Below are 16,924 nucleotides of genomic sequence, written 5' to 3'. Positions count from 1 at the left end.
CCGTGCAGGTTTGAATCCTGCCGACTACGTTGTCCGCCTCCAGTCGGTGTGTTCCGGCGCAAGCAAAGAAGCGCGCCTCTTTGCTGTTCCTGGTGGTTTTAAAATGCCCAATTGCTTGTACCCGCTGTCTCGGAAATAAGTTCTTCAGCGTCCGCGAATGGCATTTTGCAGCTGGAAGCAGATGTCGACGCGTTTTGCACAGAGCACCAAAAAAGCGTCTTTTTTGAAGGCCCAGGCACCGAGCATTGGTGGTTCAGTGGTAGAATTCTCGCCTGCCACGCGGGAGGCTCGGGTTCGATTCCCGGCCAATGCAGTAGCTTTTGCAGCGAGCGGCTCCATCACTTGCATCCCCTTGCAACTCGCAACTGAAAACCCACTGAAGCTAAGCAGGTGTGAGCCAGGTCAGTACCCGGATGAGGGTGAGCTACAGGGAAAAAGAAAGCTTCCAGCTGGAAGCGGTGTTAATGGTGCCGGCGGGGGGGCATTCACCCTGAGGGCTGTGCGGGTCCCAATTCCCCAGCATAGTGACAGAGAAATAATCATGTTTGGGCAACTTTGGTCACCCCCATTTAACTTCTGTGGCAGGAAAAGCACACTTTTCAAAACGTGTTTTTCAGCTCGCTGTGACCTCTGTTTTACATCTCATCCAAAAGACAGCGCCCTTTTACAACACAGCGTCTCTGTCACTATCATAAGTGACTGCCATCATAAGAATATGAGTCCAATATTTTAGAATATAGTCAGAATGACTTCTAACCTTACCTGTGGTGTCTTTAATCCCTATTGCTCAATGCATGGTGTACGTACTGCATAGATGTGTCTTGAGAATGAGGAATGGGCCCCTGAGACCGTCATTTACCTGTTTCACAAATGATCGTATTTTACTAGAGATTCTGTTTGGGATTCAGATGTGCATTCGGACAGCAATCCCTTTCAAGAAATGATACGTACTGGATGAGGTCAAAGGTGCTGGAACACTGTATTTAGGATGTGTTTGCAGTGATTGTGTGTCTCCTGCTTCATCGCAGTGATATATAGATGTGCTCCTGTAATTTATTGGTACATGCCCAGGGCAGTAAGCAGTCTGAGGATTTATTTCCAGACGGCATAGAGCAGTGAAGCAGTGAAGTAGTGCAACACACTGGATCATTATATTATTAGAATCTATTCTACTTAAATTATTACATTATACACAATTTGAGTTCATTTTAAAAAGTAAAAGGTAATGAAAGGAATGCATTTTCATAAGAAAGATAATACCGATATGCATGTGATAATCTTCCTTATATCATGTAGTGCGTCAGTTGGACACTTTGTGGGCTTGAAATACAAAGCAAATCATGTTCTATGGTACAAGATAAATACAAAACGTAAGCTTTTATTTTAATTAGATTTGTTTATAAAGCATAAGCAATCATTTATTACATTAATATATGTGAAAATGACATTTTAGCATCATAATATTACATAAAGGTCTCTAGCTTCAACACAGTGATATATATATATGCTCAGTGATTTATTGGTACATGCCCAGGTCAATAATCAGAATGAGGATTTATTTCCAGACGGGCTACAGGTAGTGTTGTGAAATACTTCAACACACTGGATCGCAGATTTAGACCCCCTGCACTCTTACTCCTTAAAAACCAAAGAAATGAAGATATGTAGCAATCACATTGTAACAGGGGTGACAGTGACTTAATGCTTATACTAGTGGACTTTTGGTACCTTTAGGGTACGGTGTTCCCTGAAGGGCTCTCAAACCCCACATTTCAGATGCCTAGCTGTATCGCTGATGTGTTGCACCTCAGAATCACTTTTAAACCTTACCTCTGGTATCTTTAATCCCTATTGCTCAACGCATGGTGAAAGTATTGCATAATTGTGTCTGAAAATGGGCACCTGAGAGACTCATTTGCCTGTTTCACAAATGATCATATTTGACTAGAGATTCTGTTTGGGATTCAGTTGTGCATTCTGACAGCAATCCCTTTCAAAAAACGATACATTCTGGATGAGGTCAAAGGTGCAGGAACACTGTATTTAGGATGTGCTTGCAGTTATTCTGTGTCTCTAGCTTCAACACAGTGATATATATATATATGCTCAGTGATTTTTTGGTACATGCCCAGGGCAATAATCATTATGAGGATTTATTTCCAGATGTGCTAGGGGTAGTGTTGTGAAATACTTCAACACACTGGATCGCAGGTTTAGACCCCCTGCACTCTTACTCCTTAAAAACCTGAAGCGTCTGGCATCTCGCCGACGTCGAACACCCCCCTCAGGCTGTACTCGTACTCGGCTAACTGCTGTGGAACCCTGCGTGAGCAGCCGCTGCGCCACGGTGACGGCTGGCGACCCACGGACGCCCCACTATCGGCCGGCTCCAGCCCCGGCTGGTCCTCTAGAGCCTCCCCACACGGCTCCTCCTCCCGGGCCCGGTAGGGGGCCAGGCGGTCTCGGTGCAGGACCACCACTCTCCCCCATGTTCGCAACCGGACACGGTAGCAGACCTCGCCCACCACCCAGAGTACCTCAGCGGGCCCCTCCCACGACGGCGCCAGCTTAGGGCTGAGGCATTTGCGGTGGCGCTGGTTGTACACCCAAACCGAGTCCCCGGGCTGGAAGGCAGGCCCCCTGCAGCGCAGGTCGTAGTGCCGCTTCTGCCGGACCCCCGCCTGTGTCAGGTGGGTCCGTGCAAAGCTGTGCACCTGCTGCATCCGCTGCCGCAGGTCCCACTCGTTGTCCGGTCCAGCCAGCGGTGCCGACCAGTCTCCGGGCGGCGGGCCGAAGACCAGGTCCACCGGGGTTCACATTTCCCGGCCCAGCATGAGTGAGGCCGGGGTGCACCCGGTGGATTCCTGGACCGCGGTCCTATACGCCCAGAGCGCAAGGGGGAGGTGGCGGTCCCAGTCCCGTTGGTGCCGGGACACCAGGGTGGCCAGCTGGGTGGTGAGCGTACGATTAAACCGCTCCACCAACCCGTTGCTCTGGGGATGCAGCGGTGTGGTCCGCGTCTTAGTGATCCCCAGGCGCTGGCACACTCTGGCTAAGACCTGGGACTCGAAGTTACGCCCCTGGTCACTATGTAATTCCTCCGGCACCCCCAGCCAGGCAAACATCCCCTCCAGCAGTGCATCGGCCACCGTGGGGGCACTCTGGTCCGGGAGGGCGTAGGCCTCCGGCCACTTCATAAAATAATCCATGGCCACCAAGACGTAGAGGTTCCCGGCCTCGGTGCGCGGAAACGGGCCCAAAACGTCCACCCCCACCCGCTCCATAGGAGCCCCCACCTGGTGTTGTTGGAGGGGGGCCCGAGAGCGCTCGGGGGGACCCTTCTGCGCCACGCACACTGCACACGTTCGGCAGTACCGCTCCACGTCCCGGTGGCAAAGACCCCAATAAAAATGGCCTCGGAGGCGCTGCAGGGTTTTTTTACCGCCAAAGTGCCCCACGCCCGGCTGGCCATGCACTGCTCGGAGCACCGCCCCGCGGAGCGACCAAGGCACCATCAGCCGCCACCGTACCTCGCCACTGGAGGGTACCCGCCACCCCCGGCGCAGCACCCCGTCCTTTACCTCCAAGGCCTCCCACAGGGCGCAGAGGGCCTTGACGGACTTTGGGTTTGGGGCGAGCTTCTCTCGCATAGGCCGCACTCCGGCTACCACTCCCAGCATGCCCAGCGGTACTACGAGCGCCTAGGGGCGCTTCCTCCTCACCACCAGGCGAGGGCGTTACAATACATAGAATATGCATGTAAAACGAACAGATCTTATCGAGAGGGTTATCAGAATACAAAAGGTATATATTCAGTCAGTTACAAAGTGTTACACATATCAAGAGGACATACGTTCAGTATATCATTCATTTAGACCATTTCATAAATGAACCTGGTTATAACTTCTACATTAGATACTGAAAACAAGTACATAACTCTTAGGAATTAAATTGATATCAACTGGTTGGGATAACAATTGAATTCTCGAGCAGTAATGCAGTGAAGTTGAATACTCATCCAATCTCTGGGGATTCAGATCTCCTGCGGGCACAAAGAAGCAGTTGCACGCTTGTTTCTGTCCAATCCGCGCTCTCTGTCTAGGTGCCAGGCTGTGCTGTGCGGGTTGCGACGGTGCCCTGCTGATGCTCACTGACCGGCTAGTTAGTGTTGGCTTTAACTAGCAAAGTTTGTGCACAGGAGAAAAGATGACTATGGGTCCCAGCAAGTCAAGAAGAAGACCGGTTCGTTCCTGATGAAGAGCTAGTTCTGAATAGTGATTCAACTGTCCACAGTTCCGACCTGTTCACGAGGCCTGCTGCTGGTGCTAACCTCGGGTGGATCCTCTGGTTACTCTCTGGCAACCTCCGCTCTATACTCTTAGAAGGAAAGTTCTGGCACTCGGACACACTGGCCGTTCCGTGGTTGTCCGGGCTGAGTCTCAGGATGGTCAGGAGGTGCGCTGTGAGAATGTCCTGCCCTTGGGAGCCTTCTGCTCCTGGGCTGTCCTGCCCTGGAATTCTCCTTTGAATTCCCTTTAGAAAACTCCACAGAAATCTCTACTGAATTCCCACTGAATCTCTCAGGCTCTCTGTGTTGCCTGTTTTTACCTGGAGGAACTTCAGCTTTCGGCTGAAAGATCCATGGGCATCAGAGTCCCACGTGGGTTACTCGGCCCTACCAGTCCCTGATTGGTTGATCAAGGTGAGATATGAGTCACTTACTCCTGACACTTAGGAATGCAGTCCAGATGTCCATCTGGCACTCCCTAGACAGATAGGCGCCAATGGATGACCATTGATCATGATAGCCAGGCTTAGCTAAGTGCATCCCCCTTTGGGAGCTGTCCCTTATCAAGGGAAACCTTAAATCAGCCTGCATGAATAGATTCTCTGTGGCTGCACCACAGAGATGAACAGAGAGATGAGGCCTAATTTGTGAAAGCTCAGAAACACTTAATTCTTTCTTATTAATAAGCCTCACTTCTAAAACAGGAGATTCGCGTTTGGGAATGCGCCCTGCCCTACAAATAAAACAGGTCTACAGGTCTGTTCTTTCTTTTTAAAGAAAAAAACATTGCTGACTTCTTTTTTTTTTGCCAGCCGCTAGCGCTGATTAGCAAGGTTTGTATTTCATGTTTTGCAAGTTGCATCCATTTTAAGAAAAACAAGTCCCGTTAAAGACAGGAAATGAATACTTGCATTTAATTAAGTCTAGCCGTAGGCGGTTGTCTATAATGACCAGTACTGTTCAAGAAGACAGAACAAAGAAGGCACCGCTGGGATTCGAACCCAGGATCTCCTGTTTACTAGGCAGGCACTTTAACCAACTAAGCCACAGCGCCCCAGGAGTGTTGTCCTTTTGCAGCCACTTGGACACACCTTTAGAAAAACATTTTGTTAACAGGCATTCTGCCTCAGCCTAAACACCTATAGCTTGCAAAGCGCATGCTATTAGACAGGCACCTCTGCAAGACCTTAAGAGTCTCTTAAACTAGTGATAGTAAGGTGTTCCCAATGGGTGATGTTCGGCTTTAAAATCATCTCTCCGTGGAAGCGCCGAGATGCAGCTGTTTAAGGCTTAGAAGCAGCTGACTGTTTCACTACCTAGCTGATCACTGTCAGTCAGGGAGCTTAGAGGTGAAAAGCCTGTCTGAGAGACAATTCGCCATCGATCAGTTCAATATGTTCCGTACCAGCTCGGCGCACCCGAGATGAGTGAGAGCCGTGTAGCTCAGATGAGTGAGAGCTTGTGTGTATTTACCACCGTGATTGGATGCCAGCCCTTCTCAGGTCACAGTAAACCTTCTGCTCAAAAAAAGTGAGGTAAAACCTCACTCTGCACAGTAAAACCTAAAAAAGTGAGGTTTTATTTAATCTCTGACCAAGGGAAACGTTTCATTTTTTCAAAGAAATGTTTGTTAAAAAATAAAGTCATAGTTCCATGGGATTCAATCATAGACCGTGTGACATGGAAGTCAGGAACCTAACCCACTAAAGCACTACAGAAACATTATCGACAGACAATGTACAGCGTGTACTATTCTTGTGTTGCGGTACATGAATATAATTATATCGTTATTAATTTCTAATTTATAACTTTATTAACTTTATAAATTTATTAACGTTATTAATTAATTTCACGACGCACAGACAGAGCGTGGGGAGCCGCCGCCTGTAAACACGGCTCCAGGCAGGACTCCGCTCTGCAGGAGCCGCAGAGCAGAGGAGATGGGGGCAGCTTAGCTCCTGTGCAGAGACCTGAGCTGTTGTTGCTGCGGACGCTGTCTTTTCTGCACTCGGGGTAGGAGTGAATGTTGAGTTGCCCTTAGAAATGAAGCAGAGCACTTCAACGGCACGGGTGTGTGTGTGTGCGCCCTGGTGATTCTGGGAGACAGATCGAACCTGGGCTAAAAGAGAGGGGGCTTAGCCCTCTTCCATTTGCTACTTCAAAGTTGTAGAACCCATTTGCATCTGCTAGGCGGCGCAGTCGTCATGCACAAAGAACGCTTTGAAAAGCGTCCAAAGCAAGTCATTCTGAGTTGGTCGTTTGTGTTTTCCGTTCAGACGCGAAATGCTGAAATGATCTCTCGGCTCCTCGGTTGTCATTTCTGCTCCGTAAAGGAATCACAGCACGCGTCGCCTTCCAGCACGCTGGGTCGGGACACGATGCCGGGGGTGGGAGCATCCGATGTCTTCCTCGTTAGTATAGTGGCAAGTATCCCTGCCTGTCACGTGGGAGACCGGGGTTCGATTCCCCGACGGGGCGTAGCTTTTCTTTTACCTCCTTAGAGAAAGGACTGCCTTTCACTTCTCTGTTTTCTAACACAGCGTCGTGCACCTTTTCATTGCTCTCGCTTTCAGAGCCTCCGCACAGCACACGACTCGACATCAGGAAGCACATTGAAGTGAAAGCAGGGAGCGCTGCGACATGCACTGTGCAGATCCCGCCACACTAAGAGGTGAGTGGGTCTGTTCGATGCACAAAGAACGCTTTGATAAGCGTCAAAGGCAAATCATTCCGAGTTGGTCGTTTGTGTTTTCCGTTCAGACGCGAAATGCTGAAATGATCTCTCGGCTCCTCGGTTGTCATTTCTGCTCCGTAAAGGAATCACAGCACGAGTCGGCTTCCAGCACGGTGGGTCGGGACACGATGCCGGGGGTCGGAGAGAGCGATGTCTTCCTCGTTAGTATAGGACCTGTCACGCGGACCTGTCACCTGTCTCCACCTGTCACGCGGGAGACCGGGGTACATCAGGACGCGCATTGAAGTGAAAGAAGGATGCGCTGCGACATGCACTGTGCAGATCCCGCCACACTAAGAGGTGAGTGGGTCTGTTCGATCACAGCGCTAGGCGAATCCCCAATCCCCTTTTGTGCGTGGCGACAAAAGAAGTCTGTTTTCGCCCGGTTTCAAACCGGGGACCTTTCGCGTGTGAGGCGAACGTGATAACCACTACACTACGGAAACGGTGGTAAGACATGCCCAGCGGCCCAGTGCTGAGCTTCGCCAATGCGATTCAGCTGCTTCCAGTGCCTTTATTGGAGTGCGCTGATGGACCGTGCTCTCTCTCCAGAGACCAGCACGCCTGTCATGGACGGAGCAGGAAAGGCGGCGTCACATTCTACAGCCCTCTCCACGCAATCGACGAAATCGGGCTGCTGACGTGGAGAAAATCGCCTCTCCAGAAAGTGCAAATATCATCTTGGAGAGTATAGATCCTATTGCCGAAGGTCAGCCCTGTCTACCAGAGTAACCCTCCCACCTCCTGCAGCGATGGTCAGCTGGTCTCACACGCGAGAAGTTTCGGCTGGAAACAAGCGCCCCCTCTTCTCGCACGTTTTGCACGTTCGAGTAGTTTTAATGCGGCTCCTTCGTACACGGTGCTGATCTTTTGGAAAGCAGGAGGCAAAACTGACACGTTCCCATACCGGGAGTCGAACCAGGGCCGCCTGGGTGAAAGCCAGGAATCCTAACCACTAGACCATATGGCAGCGAACAACCCTCCTGTTCCCGGCATCATGCAAGCAAACTACATAAATATGAGAAAACGCAAGAGAGTTGTCACTCAAAGTGTCGAAGGGTCGATGTATACTGGGACTCAGTTGAAATGCAACGTCAGGACTTTTCCGTTTATGTCACACGAAGAGAGCACAGCCTTTTCCGCCCTGCCACGTGTGTATCGGTAACTCGCCGTGATCGTATAGTGGTCAGTACTTTGCGTTGTGGCCGCAACAACCCTGGTTCAAATCTGGGTCACGGCAGAATAGGGGCGTCTGCTTTTACTACTTGCATGAATGAAGGCAAAAAAAAGCCAATCGATGTGAACGAACGGCGCTTTACAGAGGAGTACTGCCTGACTGGATCGTTGATGAACGACAGAGGCCACTCCGACCTCTTCTCGGGTTTCTTCAATGACTTACTAAGGATCTTCTTCACATTCGCCCATGCAGGGGAAGCCAGTTACACCAAAGCAAACGCAGGAAAGTGCATTTCATGCAGAGACCAGGAGGGACCTGTTTACACCAAGAGTGGTCGGAGTATGGAACAATGCGCCCAGCCCTGTTGCTGGAGTCGATTCTTGATTAGATTTTGGGCTCACTAAGAGGCCCCCGCTGGGTACTAATCTTTCTGTTGTTCTCGCAGGTGTTGCGCTGCTTTTGAGCCGACAGCTCGTCTTGGTCTGTCGGGACAGCCCAATTGCAAATGATCGGCTCCAGGTACAGAAAAAACGTGCGTTTGGTACAAGAGTGCATGAACGCACCGGAAATACATTGGGAACAAATGACTGGTGGTTCAAGACCTCTGTGAAGTGCAGGAGCGTGCAAGAAGAGGCTGTTTGCACCCAGTCTCGAACCTGGGACCTTTCGCATGTTAGGCAAACGTGATAACCACTACACTACGGAAACCTGTACGGTTTGTTGCTGGTGTATCGCTTGCGTTTCGGGCTGAGAAAGGGACGCGTCATTTTAGGCAGGGGGCGCTGGAGAGAGGAACAAAGGGAGCGATGAAACAAAATGCCGAAACCCGGGATCGAGCCAGGGACCTTTAGAACATACTCTCACGAATCGTTAGAATATGTGCGTTTGATCATCAATTGCGTAACAACCACATTCGTTCGACTTGAGCCATCAAGCTCATAGTTTTCAAATCTTGAAAGCTGTCATTGAGCACATCATAGTCTGCAGTACGCCCCGTAACTTGCGTACTTCAACAGAAAGAAGAGCAGACAGCTCCATAAATATGCGAGGCGCAGAGAGTGCAAGGCGAGCCGCACACGTTTCGGTGGCTGAGAGAGGGCAGTTTTTGCTTCTGCATTTCCCAATTTTTAATGGCTGAGTGAGGGCACGATGCTGAAGCAGAGAGGCCACTTCAGCCAGAGAGACTTGTGCTAGGTGAGATCTGAAAAACGGACTCGCAACAGAAACAGACCAAAAAAGTATCGGTGAGATCAAAAGGCAAATGCAACATCCAGCAGAGGGCGTCTGAAGATTAGGGAACGGGCGACTGAAATCCATATGAGGCAAACTTTCCGGCTGTGCACTGCAGCTGGCCTCGTTGGCGTAGTTGGTAGCGCGTCAGTCTCTTTATCTGAAGGTCCTGAGTTTGATCCTCACACGGGGCATGGCTGCTTGCTCTTTTCAAACACTTGCGGCAACTGTTCGCTCATAACCACGTCTGGAATGCGTGACCTTTACACGGGGGAGAAGCAATGCCGCATCCCTTTTCTAAAGAACATTCATATTCAGAAATAAGTCAAGAAATTTGCCATTACTTTTGCTGTCAGCCTGCCCATGTTGCCAAAGAAAGATTCACTCGGCGTCAACATGACAGAACAGCGATCACTTGAAAACACTGTTCCACACTCCGTAAGCAAGAACTTCAGTGTTTGCAGTCACCCGATATGCCGATAGTCAAAGGAGCACAAAACACGAAGCGTCAAAAGACAAGATGAGTTGATGGAAAGACCGTTGAATTGATGAGCACAAAAGTTCAGCTCGTACAATAGGCAACGAAGGTCCCGGCGTCATCATCGCACTTGAAAGGACTGCCTTGCAGACTAAGGGCAGTGGGAGGTTGCTGTTTTGAGATGGAGGCATTGGGATGGTGGGCCGAGATCTATTCTTCTTAAGGAATTCTTCATCGTGAAAGATCGGTCCACAGATCATCCAAAGAACTTACAAATTTTTGGGACTCAGGGAATCACGTCTTGAAAATACGGCTTGGACGCGTAACGGCATTCTATCCAACTATCCAACTGCAGGACTTGAGGGTTTTTTGTGCTTTGTTCTGTTTTCGTTGACATCGCATTCGTAAGAGCGTCAAAAAAAGGCAATTCCAGCATCTAACACGAATAAAAGGGCTATTGAAACTGCAGGGCTGCGCAGCTTCTAAAATCCTTGCACACAATTCTCCGTTATTGTTACTTCCTTCTTTCTGTCTAACAAAGTTCCCTTTTCCTGACCGGACGGGGAGACTATCATTCCAACTTGAAGCCAGCCTTAAGTTCTCCGAGGCGCATTTGTCTGCTAGCATGCATTTTGTGAAATTTTTTTTTGTTGTTGTTAAACCAAAAGCGACTTTGAAAAAGGTTTCCACCGCCGCCCGGCACTCTATGTTAGACTGTATCAAGAAAGCAGCATGCGCTGCAGCCGTGGCCGAGTGGTTAGGGCGATGGATTAAAAAGCCGTCGGGGTCTCCCCGCGAAGCTTCGAGTCCTGCCCCCTACGGTGTTGTCGTGTGTCTGCGCAACAAAGGAAAAGCACCCATTTCGCTCTTCCCGCGACTTTTAAAACACGAATGATCTGGATTTCTACATGAATGGCTCTTAAAATGTGATCTGATCTTCATCTGACGCATAATAATAAATAAAGACAGTCTTGTTTAACAAACAACACACAACATTTTACATTGTCAATTCAGTTCAAATCAATGTATTTCTATATAGCGCCTTTCACAACAAGGTTGTCCCAAGGCACTTAACAATGCAAGTTGTTAAGAGCCTTGTGTCTAATATGCCGCCTAGGTTACGTGCTGTCTCTTTGAGGCAAATGTTTAAATCCTCTGAGTTAAGTGCTGAAGTTATAGTAGTCCTATCAGTATTGTTGCCTCCGATCAACAGATCCTCAGTTTTCTCAGAGTTGAGTAACAAAAAGTTTTCACACATCCAAGTCTTTCCTTCATTAATGCATTTAACTAAAGTGATAATAGAAGAGTTGTCATTTGGTGTAAACAAAATGTTTATTTGAGTGTCATCAGCATATGAATGAAAGTTCATATTATTTTTTCGTATTATCCTACCTAGCAGCAGCATGTAGAGAGAGAGAGCAATATTGGTCCCGGCACTGATCCGTCTGGTACCCCAAATTGAACTGGTGACGTTGATGAAGCAGTACAATTATTAGATATTTGAACATAATGAAAACGATGAGTAAAATGTGAAGTAAACCACTGAAGGACGGTTCCAGATAAGCCAACCTCAAACTCAAGCCTGTGTAACAAAACAGAGAGGTCAACCGTGTCAAAGGCAGCTCTAAGATCTAGAAGCACAAGCACTGTTGCATTCCCCGCATCAGTAGCTAAGAGAATATCATTTACGACTCTCGTTAATGCAGTTTCAGAAACCAGACTGAAATTTCTCAATTATATTATTTGAATCCAGATACGATTGACGTTGGGCAACAACTATTCTCTCAAGACTTTTAGATTGAAATGGGACCTTTGAGACAGGCCTGTAGTTGTTAAGAACTTGTGGATCCAAATTTGACTTCTTAAGGAGCGGTCTAACAACCGCTACCTTAAATTGATCAGGTACAACGCCTGACGCAAGCGATGCATTCATCATACTAATTATAGGTCCTGCCAGTCCTTCGAGGGAATCTTTGACTAGCTGAGTGGGGATGGGATCTAGCGAACAGGTGGTTGACTTTGTCTTACGTCTGTGTTCATGAGTCCACCATAAGAAGAAATCTGAACAGGAGTGGTGATCATCCGAGGTCACCACGGAGGAAACCACTGCTCTCCCCAACAAAAAAACCACCACTGCCCCTCTCAAGTTTGCTAAAGACCACATGGATGTTCCACAGCAACTCCTGGAACAATGTTCTGTGGACAGACGTGACAAAAGTTGAACTTGTTGGTAAATGTGCACAGCGTTATGTTTGGAGATAACAAAACACTGCATACCAACTCCAAAACCTCATCCCACCTGGGAAGCATGGCGGAGGCTGTACGGCTTGCAATCATCGAGGGACCGATGAATTCCAAGATGTATCAGGAAATTCTACAGCAGAATGTCAGGGTGTCTGCCTGTGATCTAAAACTCGAAAGACGCTGGGTCATGCAACATGACAAAAACAAAGGAGTACATCAACAACAGAGTGGCTGAAACAGAAGAAATTCCGTATTTTGGGATGGCCAAGTAAGAGTCCTGACCCCAATCCCATTGAAGTGCTGTGGCATGATCTGAAGCAGGCCGTTCAGCGCAAGACATCCCAAAAATATACATGAACTGAAACAGTTTTGCATAGAGGAATAGGCCAAAATGCCTCCTGACCGCTGCTCAGGTCTGACCAGCCGCTACAGAAAGTGGGGGTTGAGGTTTTTGTCAATAAAGGAGGTTCCACTAGCTCCTTAATATAAGGGTTCACGTACTTTTTCCATCAATGACCTTGATTGTTTAAAACATTTGTTAAAACAGCAATGTCAAATGTTGGGCGTGTGTTGTTTGTTAAATCAGACTCTCTTTATTGATTATTATGACTTAGATAAAGATGAGATCACATGTTAGGAGCCATTCATGCAGAAATCCGGCATTCTATCCAACTGCAGGACTTGAGGGTTTTTTTGTGCTTTGTTCTGTTTTCGTTGACATCGCATTCGTAAGAGCGTCAAAAAAAGGCAATTCCAGCATCTAACACGAATAAAAGGGCTATTGAAACTGCAGGGCTGCGCAGCTTCTAAAATCCTTGCACACAATTCTCCGTTATTGTTACTTCCTTCTTTCTGTCTAACAAAGTTCCCTTTTCCTAACCGGACGGGGAGACTTTATCATTCCAACTTGAAGCCAGCCTTAAGTCCTCTGAGGCGCATTTGTCTGCTAGCATGCTTTTGTGAAAGTTCAAATTTGGACAAACACAATCTGTGGCGTTTAGCGTGACATAGTCTTGCAGGCATCGTGCTGTCTCACTGCAATACTATACCGCTGGAGGAAACAGTCCATCTGGCCATGAAACTCATTTGAACGTCTAGCTACAGCAACTAACAATATCATGATTTATTCAGGATGTGTGGAATCAGCACGTCCCGGAGACAGCTTCCGAAATCGTGAGCATTCTCTGGTGGTGTCCTGCTGGGATCCTGTGGGCGTGTGTTGGTGGTATAGTGGTGAGCATGCAAAAGCCACTGCATTGGCCAGGAATCGAACCCGAGCCTCTTACTTAGCAGGCAAGAATTCTTCCACTGAACCACCAATGCTCAATACCCGTACCTTCAAAAAAGACGCTTTTTTGGTGCTCTGTTCAAAAAGCGTCGACATCTGTTTCCAGCTGCAAAATGCCATCCGCGGACGCTGAAGAATTTATTTATTTAGACACCGCTCAGAATCCCCTGTAAGATTCTCCCTCAGTTCCTTTGAGCAGTGTTTTACCTCTTTCAAAAGGCTTCACTTTCCTAGTCACATTCCAAGGCTCATCGAACCCGGGCTGTTTCCTCCAGCGGTATAGTATTGCAGTGAGACAGCACGATGCCTGCAAGACTATGTCACGCTAAACGCCACAGATTGTGTTTGTCCGTTCGTGTCAGTCGTCCTGCAACCACGGGAAGTGGGACACAAACATGCTGCAATGCTTTCAGGACGTTAGGATTTGTTTATGCAACATCCGAGAAGAGTACTTGTGGCTTGAATGTGAACTGTACGTGCCCGCCCCCTTTCCTCTGTAGTGCATGAGTTCCTCCCGGCATGCCCTTCGTCATTGTTCTGTCATCTTGTATTTAAAGGGTTGTATTCCTGCAGCTGAAAATAAGCAACGGTTTTCTCACAACGCCCTTTGTTTCCGACGGAGCCCTTGTCTGTCATGAAATTCTTCAAAACCTCAAACTAGAAGAAGAAGACGACAAATATGAAGCGTTACAGCAACGACATGCCATGAGACGATTGATAACGTTTCCGTAGGATCCCCGCGGTTGCCTGGCAACCGTCAGCTTTGCGCAGTGGCAGTATCGTAGCCTGTGAGGTTTAGCCGAGGCGTGATTATTACTAGTTGAAAACTTTTCCCAATACCCCCCTTCCGCCGGTTTGCAATACAATCGGCGAAAGCAATTTTTGATAGTCTCGTCAGAGACTGAGCAAGGTGTTTAAAGACAGATTTTGTCATGGTGACATCATGATAGAAAGAAACGAGCTTGTTACGTTTCAACAGAAACGCTCTTTAGCTCTTTCAGCGTTATGCAGAGAACAGCGTCTGTCGAGATCACTTTTGAGTCAGCGCGAAACGCCGTGTGCTGTCAGTTTGATTTCATATTGCTTGTAGCGGCGCCCGGCTTTTGTCTGTCAAACGTTAGGTTGCGCTTCTTCATGCTGCATCGTCGGCATGAGTGGAGCTTTATAAACGTCTGTACTTACTGCGCCCCATAAGAAATCGTTTGTCCCCGTTCAAAAGAGATTGTGCGATGTCCTGCAGCAAACCTTTGACAGTTTGAAAAGAGGAATTTATTCTGCTTCCTGTGCGTGCAGTAGTTACAAAGTTGAACGCCTTTACACGATCTGCTGCAGTTTTCAGTGGGCGGGCTTTGTCAAATGGCTTGGAAAAACGCACTGTTTCGGCTCGGGAAACATCATGAGCAGTGTCCTGCATGTTTTCTGTGTATAGCTGTCTTTTAACGCATACAGAATTCATTCGAAATCATTGATTTCTCCTATTAACAAGGGTCCCTTTTTGAACCTGCCAGAAGCATTCTTTCAATGTAACAGATTTACTCCGGGGAAAGGCAGCATGACATTGAGAGTAGCTCAAGCTTTCAGCACCCGTATCGGACTGTGTGTATGCAGACACCGCTCAGAATCCCCTGTAAGATTCTCCTTCAATTCCGTTTTGCTCTTTCAAAAGGCTTCGCTTTGCTAGTCACAATCCAAGGCTCATGACAGCATTTGGAACCAATCGCCACTGCGTTGGCCGGGAATCGAACCCGGGTCAACTGCTTGGAAGGCAGCTATGCTCACCACTATACCACCAACGCACGCCCACAGGCGCCCTGCAGGACACCACCAGAGAATGCTCACGATTTCGGAAGCTGTCTCCGGGACGTGCTGATTCCACACATCCTGAATAAATCATGATATTGTTAGTTGCTGTAGCCAGACGTTCAAATGAGTTTCATGGCCAGATGGACTGTTTCCTCCAGCGGTATAGTATTGCAGTGAGACAGCACGATGCCTGCAAGACTATGTCACGCTAAACGCCACAGATTGTGTTTGTCCGTTCGTGTCAGTCGTCCTGCAGCCACGGGAAGTGGGACACAAACATGCTGCAATGCTTTCAAGACGTTAGGATATGTTTGTGTAACATCCGAGAAGAGTACTTGTGGCTTGAATGTGAACTGTACGTGCCCGCCCCCTTTCCTCTGTAGTGCATGAGTTCCTCCCGGCACGCCCTTCGTCATTGTTCTGTCATCTTGTATTTAAAGGCTTGTATTTCTGCTGCTGAAAATAAGCAACGGTTTTCTCACAACGCCCTTTGTTCCCAACGGAGCCCTTGTCTGTCATGAAATTCTTCAAAACCTCAAGCTAGAAGAAGAAGAAGACGACAAATATGAAGCGTTACCGCAACGACATGCCATGAGACGATCGATAACGATTTCCATAGGATCCCCGCGGTTGCCTGGCTACTGTCAGCTTTGCGCAGTGGCAGTATCGTAGCCTGTGAGGTTTAGCCGAGGCGCGATTATTGCTAGTTGAAAACTTTTCCCAATACCCCGCTTCCGCCGGTTTGCAATACAATCGGCGAAAGCAATTTTTGACTGTCTCGTCAGAGACTGAGCAAGGTGTTTAAAGACAGATTTGGTCATGGTGACATCATGGTAGAAAGAAACGAGCTTGTTACGTCTCAACAGAAACGCTCTTTAGCTCTTTCAGCGTTATGCAGAGAACAGCGTCTGTCGAGATCACTTTTGAGTCAGCGCGAAACGCCGTGTGCTGTCAGTTTGATTTCATATTGCTCGTAGCGGCGCCCGGCTTTTGTCTGTCAAACGTTAGGTTGCGCTTCTTCATGCTGCATCGTCGGCATGAGTGGAGCTTTTTAAACGTCTGTACTTACTGCGCCCCATAAGAAATGGTTTGTCCCCGTTCAAAAGAGATTGTGCGATGTCCTGCAGCGTTCGCAAAGCAAACCTTTGACAGTTTGAAAAGAGGAATTTATTCTGCTTCCTGTGCGTGCAGTAGTTACAAAGTTGAACGTCTTTACACGATGTGCTGCAGTTTTCAGTGGGCGGGCTTTGTCAGATGGCTTGGAAAAACGCACTGAGACATCATGAGCAGTGTCCTGCATGTTTTCTGTGTATAGCTGTCTTTTAACGCATACAGAATTCATTCGAAATCATTGATTTCTCCAATTAACAAGGGTCCCTTTTTGAACCTGCCAGAAGCATTCTTTCAATGTAACAGATTTACTCCGGGGAAAGGCAGCATGACATTGAGAGTAGCTCAAGCTTTCAGCACCCGTATCGGACTGCGTGTATGCAGACACCGCTCAGAATCCCCTGTAAGATTCTCCTTCAATTCCGTTTTGCTCTTTCAAAAGGCTTCGCTTTGCTAGTCACAATCCAAGGCTCATGACAGCATTTGGAACCAATCGCCACTGCGTTGGCCGGGAATCGAACCCGGGTCAACTGCTTGGAAGGCAGCTATGCTCACCACTATACCACCAACGC

At 48.2% G+C, this 16,924-nt stretch overlaps 8 non-coding genes across 8 annotated transcripts; 4 read left to right on the top strand and 4 right to left on the bottom strand.

The window, feature by feature from the left end:
* The first annotated feature begins 242 nt into the window (after positions 1-242).
* trnag-gcc (transfer RNA glycine (anticodon GCC)) lies at positions 243-313 on the top strand. The gene has a single exon. It is a non-coding gene; the product is annotated as a tRNA-Gly (tRNA).
* Positions 314-5,268: 4,955 nt separating this feature from the next.
* trnat-agu (transfer RNA threonine (anticodon AGU)) lies at positions 5,269-5,342 on the bottom strand. Its single transcript has one exon. It is a non-coding gene; the product is annotated as a tRNA-Thr (tRNA).
* A 2,578-nt stretch (positions 5,343-7,920) lies between these two features.
* trnae-uuc (transfer RNA glutamic acid (anticodon UUC)) lies at positions 7,921-7,992 on the bottom strand. Its single transcript has one exon. It is a non-coding gene; the product is annotated as a tRNA-Glu (tRNA).
* A 1,558-nt stretch (positions 7,993-9,550) lies between these two features.
* On the top strand, positions 9,551-9,623 carry trnak-cuu (transfer RNA lysine (anticodon CUU)). The gene has a single exon. It is a non-coding gene; the product is annotated as a tRNA-Lys (tRNA).
* A 4,575-nt stretch (positions 9,624-14,198) lies between these two features.
* Positions 14,199-14,340, top strand: LOC148631198 (U4 spliceosomal RNA). Its single transcript, XR_015934834.1, has one exon. It is a non-coding gene; the product is annotated as a U4 spliceosomal RNA (small nuclear RNA).
* Positions 14,341-15,163: 823 nt separating this feature from the next.
* Positions 15,164-15,235, bottom strand: trnag-ucc (transfer RNA glycine (anticodon UCC)). The gene has a single exon. It is a non-coding gene; the product is annotated as a tRNA-Gly (tRNA).
* Positions 15,236-15,888: 653 nt separating this feature from the next.
* On the top strand, positions 15,889-16,030 carry LOC148631196 (U4 spliceosomal RNA). The gene has a single exon (XR_015934824.1). It is a non-coding gene; the product is annotated as a U4 spliceosomal RNA (small nuclear RNA).
* Positions 16,031-16,852: 822 nt separating this feature from the next.
* Positions 16,853-16,924, bottom strand: trnag-ucc (transfer RNA glycine (anticodon UCC)). The gene has a single exon. It is a non-coding gene; the product is annotated as a tRNA-Gly (tRNA).

This window comes from Lepisosteus platostomus, unplaced genomic scaffold, assembly GCF_059453375.1.
Source record: "Lepisosteus platostomus isolate fLepPlt1 unplaced genomic scaffold, fLepPlt1.hap1 Scaffold_79_H1, whole genome shotgun sequence".
In the NCBI taxonomy this organism is placed as follows: Eukaryota; Metazoa; Chordata; class Actinopteri; order Semionotiformes; family Lepisosteidae; genus Lepisosteus; species Lepisosteus platostomus.
The sequence above is the reverse complement of the archived record's forward strand: the minus strand, read 5'-3'. Positions and strand labels throughout refer to the sequence as shown.